At 42.2% G+C, this 12,533-nt stretch overlaps 1 non-coding gene across 1 annotated transcript; it reads right to left on the reverse strand.

The window, feature by feature from the left end:
* Positions 1-3,440: 3,440 nt before the first annotated feature.
* On the reverse strand, positions 3,441-3,512 carry TRNAQ-UUG (transfer RNA glutamine (anticodon UUG)). Its single transcript has one exon. It is a non-coding gene; the product is annotated as a tRNA-Gln (tRNA).
* Between the last annotated feature and the right edge of the window lie 9,021 nt (positions 3,513-12,533).

Raw genomic sequence — 12,533 nt, forward strand, 5'->3', positions numbered from 1 at the left:
TCAAAGTTAGGTGACTTGGGAAGCTATTTTCTTAAGTGACATTTGTATATATCCCACCGATATCCCTCAGAAAATTCAACCGGAATAACCCTCAGAAAATGCAATTGGATTTCAAGCAGGAGAACAGCCCAAGGCTAAAACCATGGTCATCATCTATAACAACTACAAAAACAAATTCCAGGCAAGGCAGTAAGCCTTTGACAGTCTATAACCCTCTGGCCTCTTCTTGTCTCTTAGGGAGGAGAGTGGGAGTGTTACAAACTCCTGGACATAGAAGCCCTTTGTGGCAATTATGACAGACTCAGAGTCAAGTGGCCAAATGGGATGCCATTATTAAAGGTGGAGGGAAAAACATGACGCTGACATTCTGCCAAAGCACCATAAATGAGGTCATGCACTTGAGTGCACAGACTATTACTGATAACAGGCAGTGACAGAAGAATTTGTAGGAAATTAGAGAGCATGGTGGAGGCTGTTTTATGGGGGGGTGGGGTGGGGGGAGAGAAAGTGGGGTTGGGGAACAAGCACCAGAGCTGTCCTTGCCTCTGCCGGTAATCAGGTCCACAGCTGGCTGCCTGGAGCAGGTGCTCAGCGGGCCTGGGGCCCCAGGCACACAAGGGCCAGAGCTCCCCGGCTTTCCTGGCAGCCACAGAGCTGTGGTTTGTTGCCCTGCTAATCCCACCCTGCACATCCCCCTGCTAGACAGGAGCAGGAAAAAAGTCACCATGCAGGGGCCAATGTGCTTTCCTTTTCAAGCAGATGCTGCTTTATTGGACGCCTGACTTTGCGATTAACTTTGGCTTATTTTTGCCATATGCCTTTCCCAAAGCCGCTTTAGTTCCTGGTGCAAGCTGAGCCCCTGCGATTTCATTAATCCAGTACTGCCTCTGCTCTCCGCAGCTGGCTCACCACTGGGTCTGCAATTGGCATTTTGCTCGCCTCCTTTGGCCTGGCTAGAACAATTGCTGGTCTATTTGTCTCAACATGCTCATTATCGATTTAGCCCATAGACTCATATCAGACACTGCAGAGCCACTGTCTTTATCCGGAGCTGAAAGAAAAATATGCTAAATATGACAACACCTGTGGCGTCTTTTTAGGCCTGAGATGGAAAGGGAAGAAATGAACAATTGTAGTGCAGAGAGGAGGAGGACCACCAACTAGGGGCATTTAATTGGAAAGCAAACTAGCCTCTGGTATGTGAAGATGTGGGAAGTGACACCCGAATTTTGATGAAAAACAAAAATTGAATAAAACATTTGGAAACAGATGGGGGAAGAGCATGAAATCTAGTTTTTAAAGAAAACCCACTCAACTGAATTCACCTAAAAGACAGTGTGATCTGGTAATAAAAGGCAATTGGCATCCTCTGGTTAAAAATGAGGCTTCAAAAGCAAACTTCTGGGGCTTTCAATTATAGCCTCTAAATCCCAAACATGGGTCTTTATCCACATGAAACAATTGCTTGCCAGGTGAAATGATTAGCTGAACAGGAAGATCAGAGATTGAGATACCCACGCGATGTTAGTATCATGAAACGCAACCAAGCGGGGTCTGGGAGATAAGCCTGAGCTCCTGTTTGGCCATTGTTTGAAGCCATAGAAGATCCATTTTCTTCCCTGTTCCCACACCCCAATGGACTCAAGTACACACACACACAAGTACTTGTACACACACACAAACACAGCTGGAATTCCTGCTTCCCCATTTAGAAAAAGATCTGCACTTTTTACCTGCCTCCTTGCTCCATTCCATCTTAAGGCAGGGCATGGAACAAAATAAAAATGAACATATTGGGGAAAACTGTGGGAAAATATGACTTGGTTCTCCTAGTGAGAAATTGAAACCCAACAAGACTGTGGGATAAAATGCAATTGTTCTTCAGTCTGCGTTACATTGTAAATTCTGCCTTGGAAACCAAACCGAAGGACTGCAGAAAGCTTGGAGATCAGGAAAGAAAACAAAACACAGGAGGTGGTTAGTGATTCCCCACAAGTGGTCTGGGGAGTTCTTTAAAACTGCATCATTATGACAGGCTCCCTGCAGGCTTTTTTCTAAGCAATTCCTTCTAAATGCCCTCAGAGTGCAAACATGTTGTAAGTTCAAGGAAGAATGAATTTCTGAGATGGAATAGGCAACCTCTTTGGGATCTGTGAACCAGAGGGTGGTGCAGGAGGGCATTTTGATGCTAGGAATTAGAATTGCTACAGGAGATAAAATAGAGTGGGAATCCAACCCTGTTTTGGCAAAGTTTGCAATATTTTGCAAAGTTTTCACAAGCAAAGAGAAAAACTCAAAAAATTTTATTTCTAACAACATTGCTCTCTTTCCCACCTCAAAGCTGCCCATTTGTGGTTGCTGTTTCCACTAATTAATCATTGTAACAACAATATAGGAGCCGTGAGATGGTGAATTTCTATTCAAATGCACTTTATTGTCATTGAGATTAAATGCAAGGTGTGCCTTCAATGCCTTTCTGAATGGTATCCTCTAACCAATGCTCTTGATTTTGGCTGAACATTGGTATGACCTGGGAAACTTTTAAAATAACTGGATTCCTGGATCCTCCCTCCCCAGAGGTTCTGATATGGGGATTTTTTTTAAGCTTCCAGGTGATTTAGTGTAACAGGAGGTTCTCCTGAATTGCACTTTCCTGAGCCTCAAAAGGGAAGTATCCCTCACGGGTAGTTCCCGCACTATTTGCCAGGGCTCCCTGCCATCATGCTAGCAAGCACCTCAGCCAAAGGCTTTCTTTCCAAAGTTTCTCAGTAGAAATCTCAAACTTCTCCAGGAAATCTCTAGCTCCTTCTGAGGGCTATGGCGGACAACCTGTTCTGTGCCTCTCTCCCAGCTTCTGGTGATTTGCTGGCGTTTGCCAGATTGCCAATTGTTCCTACAAGCCAGTAGTCCTTGGCCTGTAGGTGCATAATCCTCATCTCTGCCTTCATCTTCACGTGGCATTCTCCCTGTGTGCATGTCTGTCTCTGTGTCCAAATTTCCCCATTTTATCAGGACCCAATCATATTGGAGCAGGGCCCACCCTCATCTCTTCTTAACTTGATAATTTACAAAGACTCTACTTCCAAATAAGGTCACATTTCCAGGGCGTGGGTTGGGGGAGGCAGGGGTTAGGACTTACACATATTTGGCGGGGGGAGTGACCACAGTTCAACTCGTAACATAAATAGATAAAGAAATGTATGGTAATGATAAATGTTAAATTAAGGAAAGTGGTTACTTCAGGGGAAAAGAAAGAATAGGTATTCAGGAAGGGGTTAACAGGGACTTCAGCTGCCATGGGAATATTTTATTCCTTAAGTTGATCATGAATACACAAGTGTTCACTCTGTTATTCTTTACAATTCTTTTGATGTCTATTTTGTTTTTGGTTTTTGTTTGTTTGTTTTTTTGGCCATGCCATGCTGTTTATGGAATCCTAGTTCCCCAACCAGGGATTAAACCTGGGCCTCGGCAGCAAAAGCGTGGAGTCCTAACCACTGGACCATCAGGGAATTCCCTTTTGATGTCTATTTCGTGATAACTGTAAAATGTATGTATGTGTGTGTTTTATATATATATATATATATATATATATATATATATATATATATATATATCATGACAATTAAAATACTGTACCTTTTTTCTTCTTTTTTTTTTTTTAAACATCTTTATTGAAGTATAATTGCTTCACAATGGTGTGTTAGTTTCTGCTTTGTAACAAAGTGAATCAGCTACACATATACACACGTTCCCATATCTCCTCCCTCCCGCATCTCCCTCCATCTCCCTCCCTCCCACCCTCCCCATCCCACCCCCCCCAGGCGGTCACAAAGCACTGAGCTGATCTCCCTGTGCTATGCGGCTGCTTCCCACTAGCTATCTATTTTACATTTGGTAGTGTGTATATGTCCATGACACTCTCTCACCCTGTCACATCTCACCCCTCCCCCTCCCCATATCCTCAAGTCCATTCTTTAGTAGGTCTGTGTCTTTATTCCCATCTTGCCACTAGGTTCTTCATGACCTTTTTTTTTTTTTTTTTTCCCTTTTTTCTTCTTAATGTAGGTCTTCAAATTACACTGGAGAACATATGAGGGCGATACCTCTGTGTTACAAGCCTAGCCCAATGCTTGGCACTTAGTAGGCATTTAATAAATCCCTGAATTAGTTAATGAGGGACATTATTATACTACTTGAAGATGAGGAAATTGAGGTACAGAGGAGGAAACTGAGGTTATAACTGCATTATTGTACGGATGATCAGCAGAGTTGGGGCTTTAACTCCGTACTCTGATCTGCCAAATATCACTACCCCCTTTCTTGGTGAGTAGGAGGAAAACTGAGGACCCCAGAAAACCAAACATCGATAGTTCCTTTACTGTTGTCTTTGGATACTCAACAGTTAATTGGGTAGAGCCACTCAGATGTTAACAGACCTCAGCATCTTCAATGAACTTAGAGACCAAGTTGTTACGAATCTGGCCTGGACGTGGGTGGGTAGCCTTAAAGAATTACAGTGATTATCTCTTCCTTATGGCAAAAGCATATAAATAATGAGCTGGAAGGATCTACAGGGAAATATGTGTATGATACAGCATGTCTCTGAGGATATGAATACCTATTAAGTCTGCCCATTTTCCCAACTGTCTCCCCTTATGTGGGAATTGTCTCTTGGTCCATGGAAGTGCATCTTCCCATCAAGTTGATATTACGTGTCCCTACCTCTCTCATCATGGCTGATTAGACCAGGGATAAGCACCAGAACAAAGCCCACCATTTAGACGTGGATGTGGAACTGGGACTGAGTGGCAGTGATCAGTCTCTGCCACTGAGTGGAATGAAAACACATGAATTTGGGTTCTGTGGGGTGGCCACATTCCACCTGATGGACCAGAACCTGAGAAGAGGGTCTACAGAGAAAGAGAGAGGGAGACAGAGACAACGAAAGAGACAGGGAGAAAGCCAGGGAATCATGAGACACAGAGATAAGGGACAAAAAAGGGAGAGAGCCAAAGACTCATTCCAGATCCTTCCTGAGGTCCACTTGTCCTTAGATTCTGTGCAAGATCCCTGTATACTTAAAATAAATGTCCCTTTTATTTAAGTGAGGTTAAGGTAGTTCCTGTTACTTGTAACCAAAGAGACCTGACTAATATAGCTTGGCTGATGGTGGGGACAAAGCACAAAAGAGAAAAGAAGGAATTTCTTAGTCTAACAGGTGGCAGGCACCCAGTCCTGTTCTCCCAGCCTCGCCCACCTACTACCTTTCCATCCCACTCAGCAGACAAATTTCCATTTTTTTTTCAATCCAGAATGGGAAACAAATGGAAGAAACAAAACTTAAAGTATTATCAAAAGCCAAATGGAGGTGGACAGCCTCCAGCTACCCACTCAGCCACCCTCAGGCAGCTGTCTCTAAGAGCTAAATGGAAACAAACGAGCCAATGAGAATTCAGATAGGAGCACACAGCAGCCTATCCCAGAGCCAGGGGAGAGGGAACCATGAGAGTGGGAAAGGGTTCCAGGGCTGAGACATTTGAGTGACCAAGTTAAGAGCTGGCAAAAAGAGAAAGTGGAGTAGGCAGAGCCACCAAATAACTCCTTTAATCTCTTTAAGGGCCACATGAGTCACTATCGGGTGAGCCAGGAATAGTTTCCAGCCAAAAAACACAAACAAACAAAAAAACCGAACTCAGTTATTGGAATGTTTCCATGTCTACCAGTTGCCCCGCCCCACCACAGGCATATATTAGATGAATAGCATCATCTTTAAGGAGGTACACAGATCTCAGCCATAGCCACATGATGAACACCAGAAACCGTGTCTTACTCAACTTTGTGTCACCTGTAAGCAGCCTGATGCTTGACTTAGAGTTGGTACTCAAAACTTGCTTGGAGAAATTAATTAAATTGAATTGAATATGCAGTCAAGATTATCACTATTGGTACTGCAAGTTGGAAATATTCTCTTGATTATTGCAACCAGAGGTGAATGTCTAATACTAATACATGGAGCCGGTGTTTCTGTCCAAAAGGGAGAAGATCAGAAACGTGTTTTTCTACCGAAAAAGTTCAAAACAAAGTCTCCTACAATGTAGCATAACTGGGAAGACAAAACATAGAAAGAGGGCCTAAAGCATCCAGATTATAAAGACAGAGCTGCAGCTCTAAGCAAAGTAAGACAGTGAAGTGCTCCCTACATAGCTAGGGTGGGTTTCTCTACTGTGCAACCCACCCATGTTCCCTTACCCACTGCCAACATGCCTATCAGCATCAAACATTTTCATCATTTAATTAAGGGAGCTTATGAGTGTCCCAGAAGGATTGAAAAATGGAGGAATGTCCACTTGGGGCAGTTCAGATGGGGCTGAGCAAAGCCTCATTTCTTCTGGTGGACAACCCACTAACAACAGGTGTGCTGGAAGCCGTTACTAAAAGGGCCCCACGAGGCATCAAAGACAACATGAAGGGTTTACATGGATTCCTCACTCAGATGATGGACAGTGCCTCCCAGAACGCGGAGTGGAGGGTCTGCAGGGCTGCTCTGGCTTCCACAAGGCCCCACTGTATCAGGGCTCAGTAACCTTCTGTTGCTGATTCCTTGCCCTTCCCTGTGGTTCCCTTGGGTGTGGCCCCTGCCCCTGCTCCTTCTCTAAGCCCATGTCCCATCCCACTCTCTACTTCCCTTCAGGTCTCAAATGCTAAACGCTTAGCATCTTAGCTTAGCTTTGATATCATTTCAAGGCCCAGGAGGCAAGATCATCTGGATCTTTTTGTTTCCCTCGCCAGTATGATATTCTGGCATAATCTTTAGGTCATGCATGCTTGAGGGCTGTCTTTGTGATTCTCAGAGCCTCTCCTTTCTTACCCAAGTTTCTCCTTTCAAAACTTGTTTCTACTGTGGGCTCCAATAGCCTATAATGAAAGCCAGAAAAAAAACCCCACTTGACCGTTTCCTCTCTGCATTTCTGCTGCAATTCTCATTCTTTTCTGGGCAGAGCAGAGACCTCCAGCCGGCGAAGGAACACATCAATCACCTTCAAGGGAGTGCTGAGGACAAAAGTGCACATTTCTTGCCATAATCTTCACGTATCATCTTAACAAGAATCAGGTGGCCAGCATTTTGCAGTCTTTTGGAGGAAAAAAACTTGGTAATATTATTTCTGAAGATTGTACCTAAAAGGAGCTAAGAGCAGGGCTCTAAATAGGGAATTTTAAAAGCTGATAGTTCTTTCTAAAGTTTTATAGCAAAGAACTGAAGTGCCTGAATTCTGACCCCCAACTAAGCTTCTAATGGGTAGAGGCCTCAGAAAAATGCAAACGCTTTGTCACTAGCTAGGCTTTTGCTCCACTTTTCTTTCAGGTCTTACCCAGGTGAACTGAGCTGGTATGTGTGAGACCTGCAAGAACGCTTTAACCTTTCAGGCTAAAGTCAAGGCTAGAGGCAGACCTCCCTCCCACTTTCCCCTTGAGGCCCACCATTGACTCCTGACATGACGATGAGGTTGAGAACTGAGGGGGTCCCCTACGGTCAATGCTATATGAGACGGAAGGAAGAATAAAAGGGAAGAAAAGAGAAGCAAGAAAAAGAGAGGAAGAAGATAACTTTTTAACCCTCTCCTCTCCTCCAATTCAGCTACATTCCTATCAGAGAAATCCCATTGCCTGTAACTCGAAGATTCTACGTTGTCCTTTATCCAGTCAAAGCTCCTTTCTTGAGACTTGTACTGTCCCATATGGTACAAGTGAATATTAAACTTTAAATTTTAATGAATTAAGATGTCAACATTAAAATTAAAATTTTAACTAATTAAGATGACATAAAATTAAAGATTCAATTCCTCAGTCACACTAGCCACATTTTGAAAGATCAAGAACCATGTGTGACTAAAGGCTACTCTTACGTCAGCACAGATGTAGAACATTTCCATCATTGCAGAAAACGAACAGCACTGTAAATCTAGACAACTGAGAGAAAGCGGGAGGGGGTAGAGTTCCTTAGAGCTTAGTGAGTGTGATCAATAAAGGTGACATCACAAAGTAGACTCAGTGGCGATGGTAGTGGTAATAGCTTACCACTTATTAAGCACCTACCGAGGTACGTATGGGAATTATTTCCGTTTCACAGAAGGGAACAGGAAGATTACATAATACACTCAAGCTTACACAGCTATGAGGAGGGGGAGCCAACTTTAAATACAGACAATTGGGTTTCAAAAGCCCATTCTCTCAACCACGATGTGGGATATAGAAAAGAATCCATAGAACCTGAAAGAAGAGTTCCCCATCCCAGACAGGTGGAGCCTAATAAAGAGATGTTTGAAAAATGAATAAGACTGTGTTTTTGCAGACACTGGCTACAGCTTTCCATCAGCTACTCAGAGGGAAGAACTGGGACATCAGTATCAGAACGCACCTGTGCATCCTTTGTGTATGTATTTGCAGATGTTGGTGTAATGTAAAATACATGTTCATTATTATTCCATAATCTCTAATTATCCTTTAGCTGTCATCCTAATCTTCCTAGGTTATAAGACCCATGGAGGTGGGTTTTATATCTGTCTTTCATATAACTATATCACCAATATTTTTTTTTTTTTGGCCGTGCTGCTCAACATGAAGAATCCTAGTTCCCTGACCAGGGATCGAACCTGTGCCCCTTGCAGTGGAAGCGTGAAGTCTCAACCACTGGACCACCAGGGAAGTCCCTGTATCACCAATATTTAATACAGAGATTTTAGTAGTCTCCCAGTATATATTTTTTGCATGAAAAATGAAGGAATAAATAAAAATAATCTCTGTGAGGTTTGTTACATATAGATATGTGGACTGGTAGGAGCTGCACGATTATTAAAGTCAGGATGAATAATCATTCACATATTTTGGTGGTACAGATACTCAGCACCCTTTTCAGAATGTCTCTCTTCTGTCATGGGCATTTGTTGGTTTTCCACTCAGCTTGCATTCTCCCTTCCTGCGGCACAGCTCCCCAGTTTCAAACTAGGGAATGACTCCTTCCCCGCGATGTGCAATCTTGGAGTACTTGTCAGTCAAGGAGACCTGCTTTCCTCTAGCCATGTGGCAAGCCAAGGTGGACCCATCCAGCTCCCCCTCCAGACTGAGACTGCAGAGTGGAGCCGCACAGGCATAGACAGCCAGTTGGAACAGATTCACCCCAGCTGCAATACCCATAAGATTGTCCTTTGGTTCCTGAACTTGGATCCCTGGAAGTTTCTGATTTCTTCCTGTTCTGAACTTGTTTTATTAGCTGTTTCTTTCAGTGCTGTGAATACCCTGCATCCTTCCCAAACAAAACAAAGGAAAACAAAAATGTTTTTGATTAAGTTAGCCAAGGTGGTTTTGCTTTCTTTAAACCAAAGTATTCAACCAGTGGATCTAAGGAGGCTTTTCCCTATTTGCCTGTGCTCAGCATCTCAGGACCATCATACCATCGAGGGCTGGCTGCATCATTTGTGAGCCCCATGCAAAATGAAATTGTGGGGCTCCTTATACAAAACAGGGGAAAGTGTCGTTAAAGCTACTAAAATATAAGTTTTCCCTTTCTTCTGTGGTCTCTCAACTCATCACGGAGTTTCTTTTCTATTTGATGTTGTTCTAAGTAAAAAAGAAATTAAAATTAGAAATTATTATGATGAATTTTACTGTTTATATTTATATTGTGCAATGTCTGTTTTAAATGCAAATATCAGAGCATTTAACTGATAGGTAAAATCACCAACACTACACAATTCATATTTTGTAGCTCATACATATGGGTTTTATTCTTTCCAGAATAGTGGGAACTCTACACCAAACTAACCCAACTGCTTTTATGTCACTTCTTGGTACACATACACTCCACCTTTGACTTACTGATGAGTGAGGAAGTCCCCAAAGAAATAAGAATTACAGGAACCTTCTCTTTATTCATCATTTTCAACATATGTTTCAAGGAAGCAACACAAATGAGAAAGGATCTGATAATCTTTCTTGGTCATACATGTTTCTTAGAAATCACTGCCTTCTTCCTGCATGCAGAGGAAGGTCTGGTTAGAATAGAAAGCCTGGCCACTTGGGGCTGTCAGCACTGAGTCATAGACATACCACAGTTACCTTATACTACCTTTGAGTCTCAGTGAGCTCCCACCTTGTGAATCCACCAGAATTCTGTGCCCCTGGGGCACTGGAAAGGCTATATGCAAATGGAGTGACAAAGAATAAGAGTAAACACGCATGTTGCCTGTACCTCCTCTGCTCATACACCTACTCCATTAACCCATTGTACTTTATGTATAAAATATAAGGTAAAAAATAAAATTATTAAGAATTTCAGGACAGTGACAAAGACACACCACTTCTGGGCATAAGCCCCTGTGTGACAGGTCAGACTATGAAACTGGCCCTGATACCATAAGAACTTGTATTTGGAGCAAGCGCCGTCAGACAGCCTACCCTCCCAACAGCTACAGCCCTGAAGCCTGCTTAGCCTGGGAACTCATTATAAGGAGGTGTCCCTGTAAAATGCTCAGCCCAGTGTCCTTTCTATAGGATTCAGGAAGAATAAGAGGAGGCGGAGTTGCAAATAAGAATTTTATACCCTTCCTATTGAGGTGCATTTCAAAGAAGCCTCTATAACTCTACTTAACATAAGGGCAGGGAGAAAAATCTCTGAATATTCTACTGTTTTCTACAGCTGGAAATGAAGATTTTACAATGAGATTTTACACAGCAGGAGAGTATCCAGTAGTGACCCCCTACTAGAAAAGATGCGAACATTGCTGGAAACATCCTCAGAGAGAAGCCTGGAGAGTGACCCTCCTCCTCGTTCCCAAAGCCTCAGCTCTGCCCTCCTATTGTGTCAATTCCAATCTGATAGCACTGGAGCCATGAAATTATAACAATTTTGAATTAGAAAGGACCTTTGAACTCATCAGACCTAACTCACTTTACATATGAGATTAGATGACTTTCTGAGGTCACAGCATTAGTGAGTAGCAGCACCAGCCAAGGACCTTAATTTTTAGCTTTTATCTCCATCTTTAGCCAAGGCATTCTTTCTCTTAAAGATAAAAATAAAGGATATACTGTATGATTCTAGTTACACAATGTTCTTTAAATAAGAAAATTTTAGAAATGGAGAGCAGGTTAGCGATTGCCGGGGGCTAGAGAAGAAAGAGAGTGGAGGAAGAGGGTGTGGCTAAGACGAGAAAGTGTGGCATCCTTGTGGGATCTCTGTCTTGACTGTATCAATATCAGTATCCTGGTTATGATATTGTGCCACAGACTTAAAAGGTGCTCTTTGGGAGAAACTGGGTAAAAGATACACAGGGTCTCTCTGTATTATTTTTTATAACTGCATGTGAGTCTGCAATCATTTCAAAACAAAAATTTTAATTTAAAAAAATGAATAAAGGACACATTGGAAGTTTAACTTCAATCATTCAAGATAAATAGTAAAGGAGACAAATACTAAATTGATAATCATTGAAATACTGAAATGAACCCTATTCTCTTACGTGAGTGACAAGAGGTTGTACCCAGGCCTTCATATTGTATGCTATTCCTGACTTTTCAGAATTATTATTTCATTATTGGCAGGCCTTATTTTTCAAAGTTTTTCCTGTCATAGGCTATTTGACAACATCCTTTGAGAAAGCAAGAAGTCCCAGTCCCAGAATACACACAATGGAGGCGACATTGCTGACAACTGAGAATGTTTATGTTGTTTAGAATCCAAAGAGATTACAAACATCATGCAGCACCTCTGGACACCGTTGTTTCATCTCTTCAGGATATCTCAATGCAGGAGAAGAGAAATCTTTAAAAGACTGTCCATTGAATACAAAATCGCCTAGCAAAGATTATTAAGGCCCTTGGGGGCTGTTAGAGCCCATCCCAAAAGAGCAGAGAAGTACCAGAGTGTTCCAAATTTGTCAGCCTCATCTCAGATGTTAGGCATCGCTAAATGATGGTGCCGTTTCCTTACGTAAACCCTGGTCTCAACTCAGCCTTCTGTACTAACTACCATCAGAGAAGAAGTATTCATTCCTTGGTCAGATACAACCTCCCTAACAGGTGTTTTGGAATGTAACTTTAAGGAAAGAGGGAAAGAGAAAAAGGATAAAGGCATTAAAATTCACGATAAGAATAATAAATTGGCTTCAAAGGAAGTTCTAAAAAGGGAAGCCCTTTGTTCTACAGAATTCCCAGTGGGTCAATGTTGATTACATTTGGAGGTAAAGCTAAAACATGATCACTAAGAACCGGAATATATTCAAGGGTGGATGTGAACTGCCTTTTCACAGATATGACTGCTTTGTAAACAATCATGAAACAGAAGTTACGTATATTATTAGAATCGTTAAGAGTGTGACTACGTAAACAAAACATAGTGCACCACTTTGGGCATTTATCCTGATTTTTGACTTTATTCCAGCATTTGGAACAAAATAAAGGTAGTTTGGCAAATGTGGGCTTCCAGTGATCTTAAGAAAATAATCGTTTTCTTCCAAAAGGAAAAAGAAAAAAAA

This window comes from Eschrichtius robustus, chromosome 3 (genome assembly GCF_028021215.1).
Source record: "Eschrichtius robustus isolate mEscRob2 chromosome 3, mEscRob2.pri, whole genome shotgun sequence".
Lineage (NCBI taxonomy): Eukaryota > Metazoa > Chordata > Mammalia > Artiodactyla > Eschrichtiidae > Eschrichtius > Eschrichtius robustus.